Raw genomic sequence first — 15,562 nt, 5'->3', positions numbered from 1 at the left:
GGACCAGGCCATTGCCTTAAGGGTGGGCCAACCTGGGAGGCCTTTCCTTGTGAACTCTCCCACCCCAGGACGTCATCTCCAGAATGCAGAGGGCAGAGGAAGGGCGGTATTGGACAGTAGAGTGGATTCAGGCCTGGACTCGGTGCTTTTTCCCTTCCTGAATTAGAGCGGAGGAATTCAGGATTTGGTGAGTTTTCAGTCAAGTCTCTCAAGTTGCTAGGCAACATCCCTTTGCAGCCTGCTCTGCCTCTGGGCCCTTCTTCCTGCTGGTCAGAGCCGATGGTGGGGAGGGTGTGGTATCTTTATAACCTGCCTCCCCCGAACTCCCACGCAGGTGGCACAGCCTTTCCCTCATCCTGAACAACGCCTTGATGTGGGGTTGAGGGTATCTGTGAGCCCTGGCCTGCTCAGGAAGAAGTAGAGACTGCCACTGTCAGTACCACCTGCAAAACAACGCTTTCAGCGACAGCCCACTTGAGACACCTACGCGCAGAACTGGCCACAGCAGCGCTTGCCCTGGGGGATGGGCAGGCTCTGAGGTGAGCAAAGAGACCAAGGCAGAGGCTGGAATGAGCAGACAGACACCAGCTCAGATGCCAGAGGCAGGAGCAGCCGCTCAGAGGGCCCCCTATAGGTGACACACACGCGTGGGTGGCAGACATGACACACACTGACCACATGCAGGGACACACACACCTGGAATAGGCTGCTACCACCGCAGTTCCACTGCACGCACTCACCCCAGGGAGAGGTCCTTGCCTTGCACTGGGCAAGGGGGTTTGTTGGTAGGATGGCTGTTGTGACTCCTTCAGCCTATGACTGTTGCCTGAGAGTATTTAGAAAGGTAACAGGTGGTAGGATGGGATGCCGGGATCTGGCTCTGCAGAGCGGTGCAAGATGATGTTCCCCACGGTGGCCCGTCTGGCCTGGGGTCTGGATGCCACAGGTCGACTTCTGCAGTTTTACCTGTTAGCCCTCTGGGTTGGGCTCTCTAGGTGTTTTTCTTGATGTTCAGTTTAAACAACTCTCCTCCATGCCTGCCATTCAAGGATAAGGGCTGAAAGCCTGTCCAGGAGCCGAGTTCCAGAGAACCTGGGTTAAAACAGGGTGCAGGAGCTTGCCAATGCAGACAACAGGAAGGGTGGTGGTAGATGGGTCAGGAAGAAAGGCCAAGGTAGGCAGACAAGGAGATAGTTACACAAAAGAGAGCATATAGGGTAGATTTGTGGGAAGCTGCTGTGTTTCTATATGGATCTTACTTGGGGCAGATGAGGGGGGGTTTGGAAAAGGCTGGTCCTAGTACCAGAGAGGAAAGCTAACACAAGTGACTATCTGCTCTCCAATGAGCGTGGCCTCCCCTCCTCAGAGAGGGCACTTTCTGAATGTGACATCTCTGCTCAAGTCCACAGAGGGACTCCTAAAAGGAGGGAGATGTGAACAAGTAGGAGGCCTGTGCGTTTATCACAGCTGACCCGGGGGCTTCTTAGGTCAAGAGCTTACCCATCGGAGTGGAGGGAGTAGGGGTAGCAGGAAATTCACTTGTCTCTGCAAATATTTCAGCTTTTGCTGTAGTAGTATTTTTAGCAATCTGGTTGGCAGAGGAGGAGCCTGGGTACGTTTTTAAAGGGGCCTCTGCCAGACTGGAGGCCTTTTTCCACCCTCACCCCGCATGTCAGCAGGAAAAAGGGAGAAAGCAGGGGGCTCCAGGGTTGGGTTATATCCAAATTTGAAAATCAGGTTGGTGGGGCCTTTGGTGAGCAATATGTCATCTTCATCCATAGTCCTTCCCAGTTAGCATCAGCAGGTGCTGTTATCAGTGGCAGCGTTGTCGAGAGCAAATCCTCGAGCCTTGACACCACTGCTGGGAACACAGCACAGAAGGCTTCATTTCATAAACTGGTGGACTGCCCATGGATTCAGCCAATGGCAGGTTGGAAATATTTGGGGAAACTGTGGTCTGTATTAGTACTGTGGCATAGGATGGAGGGCAGAAAAAATTGGACAACTCTCCCAGCCAAGCTTTGGCAGAAAGTTTCTGGGCAATTGGAGACTCTAAGGTGGACTACGTCAGCCATTGGACTTTGGAAGGATTTCCTCAATCTTGGAGCAATGAAATCAGCAGTAGCTCAGAATTATGGAAACCATTTAAGTAGTATCTTTAGAAGATGCTCCACATCCGAGACCCTGGGATGATGTCAGTAGCCATTTCTCATCCAGGGGTACTGATGTGGTCAGGCTGCTGGAAGCAGCCCTCTTCCCTTCTCTCCTCCCTTCCCCCAGGTACAGGAAGAAAAAAAATGGAAGCAATTTTTTCATCCACTTTCCTCTATTCCTTGGCCCTTCCCACCCTGATTGGTGGTTCATGTGGACATGCATCTTTCTCATTTATGCAAGCATCATCAAAATAAAATAAATTTCTTAAAAATAAACAAAACATCAAAAAATATTGTTTGTACTGAACATGGGCACTCTCTTCTCCCTTTATTCCCTAAACAACCTAGAACCTCAGCTATTTACACAGGATTTACATTGTATTAAGCATCTAGGAATGGTTTGATGTGCATAGGATATATGCGTAAGTTACTATACAAATATAGTGCCATTTAACAGAAAGGACATGAGCATCAGCAGATTGTTGTGTCTGGAGAGGGTTCTGGAATCAATCCCTTGTGGGTAGGAGGCATGGCTGCCCGATAATGCAGGGCGAAGAAGCAACACTGTCAAGGGAGTATGAGGCTAACTCTGAATAGCGTTTCACAAAGAACTTCCAGCGTTTGTTATTTCATGTCATGCTTTTGAGGACTATGTATAGAGGCATTGCTTTATTTTCTCTTTGATTTTTAAAATTTGTTTGCTTATTTGACAGGTAGAGTCACCTAGAGAGCTAAAGTGTGTGTGTGTGTGTGTGTATGAAAGAGAGAGAGAGAGAGAGAGAGAGAGAGAGAGAGAGAGAGAGAGAGAGAACTCTCCATTGGTTCATGCCCAAATAATCACAAGATGCAGGAACTCCATCTAGGTCTCCCATGTAGGTTACAGGGGCCCAAGCACTTGGCCCTCTTCTACTGCCTTCCAAGGAATATTAGTACATAGCTGGATTGGAAGTGAAGCAGACGAGGCTGCAACCAGTCACCTGCCAAATCACAGGTCTCAACTTCACCCACTGTGTAACAGTGCTACCTTGGCGTCAGTATTTTTAATTCAGGAGTAACCTTAGGCCCAGCAAGATTAGATGCTCACTGACTTGTTCGACCTCTGATGAAGTGCAGAGCTAGGTCTAAGATACAAGGGTTCTGACTTTGAATTCTGTGTTTTCATCTATATGCTCCTAGAGTTGGAATCAGATAAAACCTTCTTTTCCTATACTGTACAGTATGATGCAAAAAGATGTGTATACGTGTGTGTGTGAAATAAATCATGAAAGCTGCCAAATGAGTTGTGGAGATTGTAAATATTATGGGACATGAGATGTGGTGAAAATTAATGGGAATTTGGACAATCAAGAAAGGTGTCCCGGATGAGGATGGCTGCTTAAAAGAATAGAACTCAAGTAAGTGATGGAGTCCAGAACAAAAGGGGGTGGACAGAAGGGTGTTTGAGGAAGGTGCAAATGTTGCAGCTTACGCGATGTGTCGGATTGGTACCATCACAGTCCAGAAGGGACACAAGATAGCTACCCTGACTCCTTCCTCACACACAAGAATGTATGTCTAAAGCTTGAACTCCCTCTGTAGTGACATCCTGGAGCCCCACAGGTCCTTGAAGCACACACTGAATGGTGCTCATTCCTACTCGGCAGGCTTGCTATTCCTACAGCTCCAACACACACTGGTCCCTGCTCGTGCTCATGTACAGAGTATCTGCTTTCTGTATCCCCGCCCCATTTTTTCTGGATCTTATTTTAAGTCCTGGATGTTTTTTGTTCCTTGTTACTATATTGTCCCAAGGATCTGCTTGTACTATACTGCTCACTCCCTTCCTCAGCCTGCTTTCCCACTTCTCCTCTTCAGTAAAATCTTCTGATGGCTGCGAGTGTGCACCTGCTGGGCCTACACATCCTTCCTGAAACATTTAACCAATATAACTGTTTCAATAACTAGGCAAATATCATTCTAATAACATTTGAAGGGCATACCCTAGAATAGATCCAATAGTAACCACTTCAATCAGGTTCAGAAAAATTCCTGTTTTAACTGGGTTTTACAAAAAGCCTCTTAGGTGGTATAATTCTTATTTGCAATCCCCTTAAGAACTTCTCTTTCTTTCCTGGTTCAGCTGGACAACCAGATAACAGAAATTCCTGGTTCAGCCAGCAGTGTCTGGTGACCTGTGTGAGGTTCCCACAGAAGCGGGAGGCTTACCCAGAGGACGGAGACCCGAGTGAGCATGTGCTCAGTACCCCAGAAGCTCACGTTTCTCCAAGCTGATGCTTTCTGATCTGGGACCACTGACTATGGCTATGTCATTCATTTAATATTATGTGTTTATTGCCCTATATTGATACTTTCATGTAAGATTTATTTTCTATTTTAGAAAAACAAACATCTGCAGAAACAAAGAGTAGTATGTACTATACTCCATTGTACTCATCAACAACATTCAATAATTTCAAGTCCTCGCCGAAATTAATCTATAAACCTTGTGATTCAATTATTATCATTTAATTCATGAATGTTTAGATATATATCTGTGAAACAGAAGGATTTCTGTCTACTTCCTTTTAAGGCGTATGCTCTTTAGGCTGTAGGTTCGGTAGGGGAACTGGTTAGATTATGGAAATCCAATGTACAACATGGTGACATCTGCTAGGAGAGTAATCTTAAGCATGTTCAAAACACACACACATCCCCAAAATGATAATTCTGTGAATATGTTAGTCTTATTGTGATAATCATTTCATAATGCATACATTTATCAAGTTATATTATGTACCTTAAATGTATACATTTTTCTTATAAAAATGTAAAACCAGCATAAAGAAAGATTGGCGAGGGTTGCTACAGTAGCATAGCAGGCTAATTTTTCACCCTGTGATGCTGGCAACCTATATGGGTACCGGTTTGTGTCCTGGTAGCTCCACTTCCAATCCAGCTTTTTGCTAATGGTTTGGGAAAGCAGCACATGGTGACCCAAGTCCTTGGACCACTGCATCTGCATAGGAGACTGGGAAGAAGCTATTGGCTCCCAGCTTTAGATCAACTGAGCTCTGGCCACTGCGACCATTTGGGGAGTGTACTAGTGGATGGAAGACCTTCTCTCTCTTTAAAATCTGCCTTTCAAATAAAAACAAATAAATCTTTTTTTTATATATATATTTATTATTTAACTTCAGTAATTACATTGTATTATGTGACACAATTACATAGATACTTGGGTTCTCCCCACCCCTCCCCAAACCCTCCCACCATGGTGGATTCCTCCACCTTGTTGCATAACCACAGCTCAAGTTCAGTTGAGATTCCCCCATTGCAAGCGTATACCAAACATAGAGTCCAGCATCTTATTGTCCAGTCAAGTCCAACGGCTTCTAAAAGAAGAAAGGGATTCGAACTGTTTTCTCCTCTTAAAAAATATTTATTCTTATATGAAAGTCAGAGTTACAAAGAGAGGGAGGGGACAGAGAGAAAGAAGTCTTCCATCTGGTTGCTCACTCTCTAAATAACCACAGTGAGTGGCTTTGAGCTAATCCAGAGCCAAGAACAAGGAACCAGGAACTCCATCCAGGTCTTCCATCCTGCTGGCAGGGGCGCAGGTACCTGAGTCATGTTCTACTGCTTTTTCAGGTATGTTAGCAGCATCCAGTATCATAAATAGGGTAAGCAGGGCTTGAACAAATTCTCCAATCTGGAATACTAGCCATGCAAGTGATGGCTTAATCCACTGTACCATAATGTCAGCCCCTGGGACTGTGTTCTTTACTGCTGTAGCCTTAGCTATGCAGAATGTCTGGAACATACTGGATACTGAATACAAACATTCTGAATGATTGAATGAGGAAGGGAGAGAATGAATGAATGCATGTTGAGAGGAGGCAGAGAGGAAAGATGAGTATGTACTGTATGGCCAGGCATGACCCATTTGCAGGAGTTGTGATGCTGTTAGCAGCTCAGGTATAGCTTCTATTAGCAGTCCCGGTACGGCTTCCACAAGAACTTAGAACTTAGGGAAATACCTGTTCACGTTTCTGAGATTCAGTGCCGGGGTTTCCATTCTGAGGATCTGACCACAGACTTACTCCTTGGACTTTCACGCTGAGGTGACCCTTTCGTGGAAACAGGATGGCAGACAGAGCAGGCCTGTGAAGCTGGGGAAGAGCCACGCTGGACCGATTTTCCTCATTGACTCTCTGTTTCCACCTTATGATTCCCTTTGTTCAGCTTGGTTAAGTATTTCCATTTTGTATTGGTTGTGCAAGGAGACATTCTAGGGACACTTACATAGTTTGGGGCCAGAAAGCCCAGGGTAGGACATTTTTGTGGCATCAATTCCTAGAAAGGTATTGCAGAAGAAAACTGGCTCTCAAATCCTGTGCTCTTTTTGTGTCTTGCCCCACTTGGAGGTAATTTTTTTGAATTTGTTTACTTTTATGTTTTTATTTATTATTTTATTGTGATAATCTTTACATAGTTGCTTAGGGCATAAAGGGTCAAAAAATTTATTTTATTTTTATTGGAAAGGCAGATATACAGAGAGGAAGATTCTCCTTCCCTTGATTCACTCCCGATGAGCCCACAATGGCCAAAGCTAAGCCAATCTGAAGCCAGGAGCCAGTAGCCTCTTCCTGTGGGTCTCCCATGTGGGTGCAGGGTCCTAAGGTTTTGGGCCAACCTTGGCTGCTTTTTCCAGGCCACAAACAGGGAGCTGGATTGAAAGCAGGGCTGGTGATATTAGAACCAGTGCCCATATAGCATCCTGGCACGTGGAAGGTGAGGAGAACGTTAACGACTAGGCTACTGTACTGGACACTGAGATCCTTTTTTACCAAGTTTTCATTTTTATTTTAAAATGAGGGGCATTTCTTTTGCTGGTCGAACTGTCATCATTGATTGCAACCCTTTTGAATAAAGTCCACATGCTAATCACTTCTGCCTGCCGTACATATCCAGCAGCCGGCTAGGTGGAAGACCAGGCTGTCGTTGCCAGTCATAAGGAACCAAGGATCAAGCACCTGTCATTTTCTTTGTATGTTATTATTTATTTATTTTTGCATTTGAGGGCAGACAGACCGTGGGCACTCCCAGTCACTGGCTCACTTCCTAAATGTGTGTGTTCTGTTTCTGTGTCTTCTTTTACCTAATGAACTATTGGGCCAAAGCTGGTGACAGGAACTTAATCCAGGCCTTCCCTACAGGTGACAGGAACCTAACCACTTGAACGTCACTACTGCCTCCCTGGGTCTGCATTGGCAGGAAGCTGGGGTAAAGAGCAAGAGTCAGATATTGAACCCAGTCATGCCAATGAAGGAAGCCAGCATCCTATTTGTTTGGTTAAGTGTTTGCCCTTATCATTTTCTCCCCCCGCCAAGTGTTATTTATTTTTATGTTTTAAATTTTATTTTTAATCTGAAAGGGATTCATGCCTATGTGGGCCTCTGACTAGAGTGGGGAGGGTCAGCTATGGAGAAAGGTGGGTGGCACACATGTTTTAGTCTTGTTTTTCCTCCTCTTTCCACAGGGAAGGAAGAAGAGAGGGCTGCTTCTTACTGTCAACCCATATCAGCACCTAGGGATGAGGCACAGTCCTTTGATGATGCACTAGAGACCTCAATGTGGGGAAGAATATTCCGAGGGGTTACTTGAGTGGTTTTGCTATGTCTGAGAAGTTGTTGGTCATGGATCCAGTGTTGAGAAAATCTTTCCAAGGTCTGTTGGTTGGCAATGTCTACGTTAGTGCACCCACAGGCCCAGGAACAGGTGCAAAGTTTGGCCATGAGAATTGTTCAACCTGTTCTGCTTTCCATTCTCTGACCAGGCAGTTGACATCACCTGCTGGCCTAGATGAGCTGGCTATTGTGTCTGCTGTATGTATGCACCTGGACATGCTGTCCACTGCAGAGACAGGAATCAGCAACTGAGGAGGTCCAGTCCCAATATATGCACTCCAAAGTTGGCTCCTCACACATCCGGTGGTTTTCCCTATGGTCAGGGTCTGAGTCCAGTGGCCTAGTTGGGGAGTCCACCAAGAAATCCTTCCTATGGTGACCTCAGATTTGACTCTTGCATGCATCAAGCAGTGTGGGGGGTCAAGTTTGGTCTGTCACCTGCAGCAGCCAATGCACGTACCAATGGATGCAACTTGGTCAGTTTTGCCTCAGCTCCACATCACACATGAACTAACAGGTGCTGTGGCCCAGCCCAGCCTGCTTGCGACAGACCTGGTCCTCATGCACACCAGCAGGTGCCTTAGCCTAGTCAAGATGACTCCCAATAACCTCCATAACTCCCTTTGCCCTGGTTTTGTCTCTGTTGCCACCTAACCAACCCAAGCCCACATCCCATCTGGCTCTCATACACACCCACGGGGGCTGTGGCTTAGCTCAGCCCAACCCACGCCAGACCCAGCCCTCATGTATGCTGACAGGTGCTGCCACCTTGTCCAGTCTGGCCTGCCCCTAGGCCTGGTCTTGTGCTTACCAGCTATAGGTACACTAAGCAGGGGAGTGCTCACAGTTACCATGTTAAGTGTATTCGCAGCCTTGGATCTTGAACCTGCCAAGGGGTGCTGTGGTCCAGTCTGACACGACTCACCCTGTCCTGGCACTTACTAGCTGATGCTGCTGCATAGTTTGGCTGGCCCACATCCATTCTGGCTTTCATATACACTAGTAGGTGCAGCAGCCTAGTCCAGCCTAGTTCACCCCCAGAAGGTCCCACCCCCAGTCCCAATTCTATTGCTCACCAGTGGAAGCAGCAGCCTAGCAAGGGAGTTCCTAGAGTTCTTCTACAGGTTTGCTCTAAGCCCTGGGTCCTGCAAGTGCCAGCAGGTGCTGTGACCCAGTCAGAGATGGCTTGCATCTACTCTTTTTTTTATTCATTAATTACATTGTATTATGTGATACAGTTTCATATGTACTGGGATTCTCCCCAGCACTCCCCACACCCTCCCCCCATGGTGGATCACTCCACCTTGTTGCATAACCACTGTTCAAGTTCAGTTGAGATTCCCTCTTGACTTGCATCTACTCTTATCATTTGCCAGCAGGTGCTGCAGCCTAGCTTAGCCTGGCCTGCCCTCAGTCCTAGCTCTTTCTGGTGGTGCAGTAGCCTAGCCCAGCCCAGCCCAGCCTACCACCAGTTGTTATGTGAACTGACAAGTGTTGCAGCCAAACCAGCCTGGCCTGTACCCTGTCCTGGCTCTCACTTTTGCCAGTGTGTGCTGTAGACTGACCCTGCCAAGCCTGCCCCCAGACACAGCTCATTTATGTGCCAACAGATACTGTGGTCCAGCCTGACTTAGCCTTCTCTAAGTCCCATATCTCATGCTCACCAGCAGGAGCTGTGCCTGGTAGGGGAGTTCCCCAAGTTCCCCTACCAGGCCTACTCCCAGCCTTAGATCCTGTAGGTGCCATTGGATGCTGCTTCCAATCTGACATGGCTGAATCCCAGCTCTGGCATTCCCTGGTGGATACTGTGACCTAATTCGATTGGTTTGAATCCATTCTGGCTCTCACCAATGGGTGCTACAAACTATCTCAGCCTGGCCCACTTCTAGACCAGATTGTTGGGTGACCCAGCAAGTGACCTGACCTAGCCCAGCCTGTCCCACATCCATTCTGGCTGTTACAAATGAGCGTGGAAGCTGGAGCCCAGCACAAATTGATCTGTCTCATGACTGAACCCACACACATGCTGATGGGTGTTGTAGCCTTGCCCAGCCTGGTCTGCCCACAGACCTGGCTCTTGCACTCACCAGTGGGAGCTGTATCCCAGCAGGGGAATCTTCCAGATTCCCCTGTCAGGCCCATTCCCAGCCCTAGGTCTTGCACATGCTGACAAATGCTTTGACCAAGCCTGGCATGGCCCACCTGTAAATCTCAGTTCTTGCTGAAAAGTATTGCAGCCCAGCCCAACTGGGCATGGCCTACACCCTGTTCTGGTTCTCATGAGTGTCAGCAGATGCTGCACCCTGGCTCAGCCTGGCCGGCCCCCAGACCCAGCCTACACAAATGCTGATGAGTGCAGCAGCCTTCCCTGGCTGGGTCCACCCTCAGCTCCCTGGCACTTATGCTCCCCAACGGGAGCTGCAGACTAGTAGGAGAGTTCCCCAAGTTCCCCCACCAAGCCTACACCCAGTCTCAGATCTCACATGTGCCAGCAGGGGCAGTGGCCCTGATTGGTATGGTCTGCTCTCAGTCTAAGCCCTTGCATGCATCGGCAGGTGATGCAGCATGGCCTAGTCCAACCTTTTCTCAGTCCCAACTCTAGCCCTGGTGAGTGTCAGGTGTGTTCCTGTCAGGTGAATTCTGTGGTCCAGCCTGGCTTGGCCTATCACCGCTCCCAACCCTGTGCAAATTGATGGGTGCTGCAGTTCCACAGAGGTGAGCCAACAAGTCCCCTACAGAATCTGTCCCCAGGTCTGGTTCTCTCGTGTCTGATGGGTGCTGTGGCCCATCCTAAAGTGACCCACCCACTGCTCTGACACACATAAATAGGTATTGTGGCCTGGCCCAGCTGGGTATGTCCCCCAGCCCCAGCTTTTGTGAGTTCCAGGGAGCAGTGGGTGATGTTGTTTAGTCCCGCTCAGGTCTTCCATGTGGGCAGGTGCTTTGGCCTGACCCAGACATGCCCTCCTGTTTACCCCGTCTAAACCACTCTGTCTCAGCTCCCTGCGAGTGCAGTGCCTTTGTCCATGCCAAGACCCCAGAATCATTTCTTCCCTGTCAAACATGCCCTCAGCTGCTTCCACATCAATACATTCCCAGAGCCCTTTCCTGGGCCATCTGCACCCTCCCCCACCAGCCTGAAGGCTGGGGGTGGGTGATGGGAGTGTTCCAGTCTGGAGTTCCCCACCTACCTCACTTATTTTTATTTTATTTTTTTTAGAATAAGAATAAGAATAAGCAACAATGCTGACACACTGGTATAGTTAACACAAATTTGACATTAACCAGGCCCAGAATTCCCACCAACTGTTGACTGCTTTTCTCCCAGCAGTGTGACACTTGTCTAGGTGTAAGGCAACCTAAGCAGTTGCCTACTGCTGGGCAGCCCTATCATTTTCTTTAAACCGTTCAGATCAGCCATTAAGTTGAAGAAGGTGTTACCAACAACTGTCTTCGAGTTTTTGTATGAGCTCCTCAAAGAAAGCATTGGTTCAAGGGTAACAACCCTCAGACTTCGGAAGGAAGGCCATGTTGACAGAATAATGCTAGTGAACCGTCATACAATATGACCGGATATAGGTGAACAGGTTCTAGAACCAAATCATGGTAGGATCTACATTGTGAGCAAGTAATAGGAGACAGTTTCCTTCAGTGCACTATTCAATGTAAAAACCACTTTACACACCCCTGGGGTTGGATCATGACCCAGGCATTTGGTCATTTGGGCAAGCAATGTCTTTCTCTTGGCAAAAATGAAACTAATTTTATCCTGATAAACTCTGGATCTCACCTTGGTAAATGAGTTCCTTTTTTCTTTATTGTTGTTATTTATTTTTTGGCTAGAGTGAAGCACTGAAAAGTAAAAGATTATTAACTACAGGTTTTTGTTTGTACTTGGGCAGAGCATTTAAGTTTAATGAGGTATGTACTAACAGTTATTTGGGTTGATATATTTGTTATTTTTGCTTTGCTCTTATGGATTGTGTGTTGGAGTGGAGAGAGGGTGGGGAGAGCTGGAACATGAGCTGTTTTTGGATTTGGCTGTTAGTGGAAATGTTCCTACTGCTTAGAGAGAAGTCATACTAGGTAAAGCAATACTTCCTGTTGCCCCTGTGGCCTTTAGATATTTCAATAGATTTTTTTTTTACAGGGGTTTAATATTCATCTATATCTAATGCAGCCAATGTGTGTAGTTGATATTCCCCCGAAGAGAAAGAGTATATGGCTTTATGGCATTGTGGGTAAAGCTGACACCTGAAACGTCAAAAACCAGTAAGGGTGCCGGTATGCGTCCCAGCTGCTCCACTTTTAATTCAGCTCCCACTAATGGCTTTGAAAAAGCAGCAAAAGATGGCGTGAATGCTTGGGCTCTTGTACCAATGTGGGAGTCCTAAATGAAATTCCTGGCTCTTGACTTTAGCCTGGCTCACCCCTGGCTGGAATGGCTCTCTGAGGAATGAACCATCGGATGAGATCTCTCTCTGGATTCTGACTTTCAGATAAATACAGTGTTTTTTTTCTTTTTAATGTAAGAGTATGAAACTTGATTGCTTGATCCTGAGAGAAGAGACAGCACTCCCAGTTCCACTGGCAACAAGATAGCAGAGCTACAGTGATTTGGGAAATACAAATCACATGTCATGGAAACAGGAATGTTCCAAAGTTGAAACAATCTGTGGGATAAATATATATACTTTCCTAAAAGCACATGGTGGACACAATGTGCCTCACCTAGTCGATGGTCATGCATTTGCCTTTCTGATTTGTTAACACACTGTAATTCTGTTTGTACAGTTGTCAGTCCAGCCAGAACAATGGGTTATAATTTGCGTCTGTTTCTGCATCTTTTCTCATCTTTTTTTCCAGCTGGGGAAGATCATAAAACAAAAGATATGGCCAAAGAGACACATGTAACTTTCTGCTGTTGCTTTCCAGGTGAGAGGGGGACGATGCAGTTGGAACCACCATTTTCTCTGCTTTGCTTTGGATACATGAGCTCCCCATTTGTGATCATGAGCCAAAACATCAACATGCTCAAATAATGAGGAAAAGCATCCCAACTGCATAAGCCACTGGCAGTCAGCATTTCCATTAGACTCACACAATGAATCCCTAATATATCTTTATGTACAAGTCCTGGCGCATCAGATCAGTGTAGCAATCGTTTTGACAGGGTGTGGACTTCTGCGCAAGTAGTGTCAGGGAGTCTTTCATAACAGACTCTGAAAATCCTAAGTTGGGACAGCCAGTAATTCAGACATGAGTTTGCATGAGCTTGTTCAGCCTTGACTCCCTAACTGGTTGTCCTAGATTGGCTTTGCTTAATTGAGGGAATCACTGTAGGATTCTAAGTGACCAATTATAGTTCCTGCAGTCAGACTGAGAGCCTTTGTTCCCCGGTCTCTCTCCATTTCTATCATATTAGTCTCTCCCACTTGTCCCATGTTCGGAGTATGGAGTTACTATAATTAGAATTACTGTCAACTAAGGAAAATTTCTTTGAGACAGAGATGAGAGCCTAGAGGTAGATGAGGTCTGAATGAGTTTGGGCATTCTATCTCTAGTCAAATGGCTAATCTCCACCGAGTTTTGAAAAGCTCTACATGGCAGACCCTTCATTTCTTGTCAGTCTCAACCCTGAGTCCCTAGTTTGCACAACCTGTGGCGTTCCTTCAAGGAAAACTTTGTTCTCCATCATTGTTCAGACAGTACTGATACCAATACGGTTATTCAGATATTCTGATATTCAGATACTCTGAGAAGGAAGACACGCCACCAATTTTTTGGCTAATGTAAAAAATGGGCATTACTTTATAAAAAACTTCCTTTTCCCTTCCTCCCTCCCTCCCTTCCTCCCTTCTTTTCTTCCTTCCATCCATCTTTCCTTTCTTCTTTCTCCTGATTTAATTTGAAAGACTGAGGGACAAAGTTAGTGACAGAGGCAGAGAGAGGGAGAGAGAGAGATATACTCATAGGTTATTCCCCAAGTGTCATCAACAGAGAAAGCTGAGTGAGGCCAGTTGAAGCCTGGGACTCAGTGCTAGTTGTCACTGTGGGTGGCAGGAGCTCAAGTGCTTCAGCCATCATCTGCTGCCTTCCAAGGTGTGCGTTAGTGGGGAGCTGGATCAGAGCGCAGCGACTGAAACCCAGACCCGGGTACTCTGATATTGGATGTGTGCTGTCCCAAACACTCACCACTGGGCGTCACTTTGAACTACCGCAGGAGAATAGCTTATCAACAAACAGAAACATTGTGAATTTCCTTAATTTTGTTGTATATTATTATTATTATTATTATTGTAAAATTGTATGGATACATACATATGGACTTCTGAATTAACCCTCACTTAAAGCAAAGATTCCAAAACTCCAAAAACCTGGCAGGCTTCAAAGCATTTTCCTGTGTCGAATATTTATTATGAGCATATAGTATATGTTGTTTAATACTAAGTGCATCACATGTTCCATTTGTTAATATTCTTTTGACTGGGGCCAGTGTTGTGGCATGACATGTAAAGCTGCTGCCTGCAACACTGGCATCCCATATGGGTGTCAGTTCGAGTCCTGGCTGTTTTGTTTTCTATCCATTTCCTTGCTAATGCACCTGGGAAAGCAGCAAAAGATAGCTCAAGTCATTGGGCCCCTGAACTCATGAGAGAGACGTGGAAGAAGTTCCTGGGTCCTGGCTTCAGTCTAACTGTTACAGCCTTTTGGGGAGTGAATCAGCAGATGAAAGAAAGATCTCTCTCTGTCTCTCTCCTCTCTCTATAACTCTTTCAACCAAACAAAAAAATCTTTTAAAAAATATTTATTTTTATTGGAAAGTCAAATATATAGAGAGCAAGAGAGACAAAGAGGAAGATCTTCTTCCAATGATTCACTCCCCAAGTGACTGCAACAGCTATTGTTGAACTTATCCGAAGCCAGGAGCCAGGAGCTTCTTTCAGGTCTCTCAAGCAGGTTCAGGGTCCCAAGGCTTTGGGCCATCCTCAACTACTTTCCCAGGCCACAAGCAGGGAGCTGGATGGGAAATGGAGCTGCCGGGATTAGAACGGTCCCCATATGAGATCCCAGGGCGTTCAAGGCGAGGACTTGGGCTGCTAGGTCACTGCACTGCTCCCCCCGCCCCCCCGCCCCCCCGCCATTTTTTTTAAAGAGTTTTTTTTTTTTTTTTTTTTTTTAATGAGAGTCAGATCCGAGAATGCTAGCTCTTATTAGGATTCTCCCCCCGCCCTTTTGATTTCTTGTCTGTTTCCTTCTGTGCCATGCTGTCATGCCCACATGGGATAAGTCTGTGGGCTACCCTGAACTTAACCCATGATAGACTTGGGGAAGAGTGGGCAAGCCCCGGGATATCCACATCCAATCAGGTAGGCAGGGTCTTCAGCGGGCAGAGCTGCAGTAGCCCCCTGCCTCCCCACAAGCCCTCTCGCTTGGGGTGTGCCTTCCTAGCAGATGTCACATTGCCTAGTCACCGTTTCCCTCTTCTTCACTAGGCTGTGAATGCCTGCAGAAGCAGGGTTTGGTCTTTTTAAAAATATCCTAGCGTCTAGTATAGTTTCTGACATGTGGTAGGAGTTCAATAAATATTTATTGAATGAATGAATATAATAGAGTGCTATAGTTTGTGTGGCTAAGTTAAGAAAACACGCCTTCTCTGGTGTGCACCATAATAATAACTGCCACTTCAATACTATTGTATATAGTTCACATCATACATTACAAGTACTTTGCAAAAAAAAA

The sequence above is a fragment of the Ochotona princeps genome, chromosome 4 (assembly GCF_030435755.1).
Source record: "Ochotona princeps isolate mOchPri1 chromosome 4, mOchPri1.hap1, whole genome shotgun sequence".
Taxonomy (NCBI): Eukaryota; Metazoa; Chordata; class Mammalia; order Lagomorpha; family Ochotonidae; genus Ochotona; species Ochotona princeps.
The sequence above is the reverse complement of the archived record's forward strand: the minus strand, read 5'-3'. Positions refer to the sequence as shown.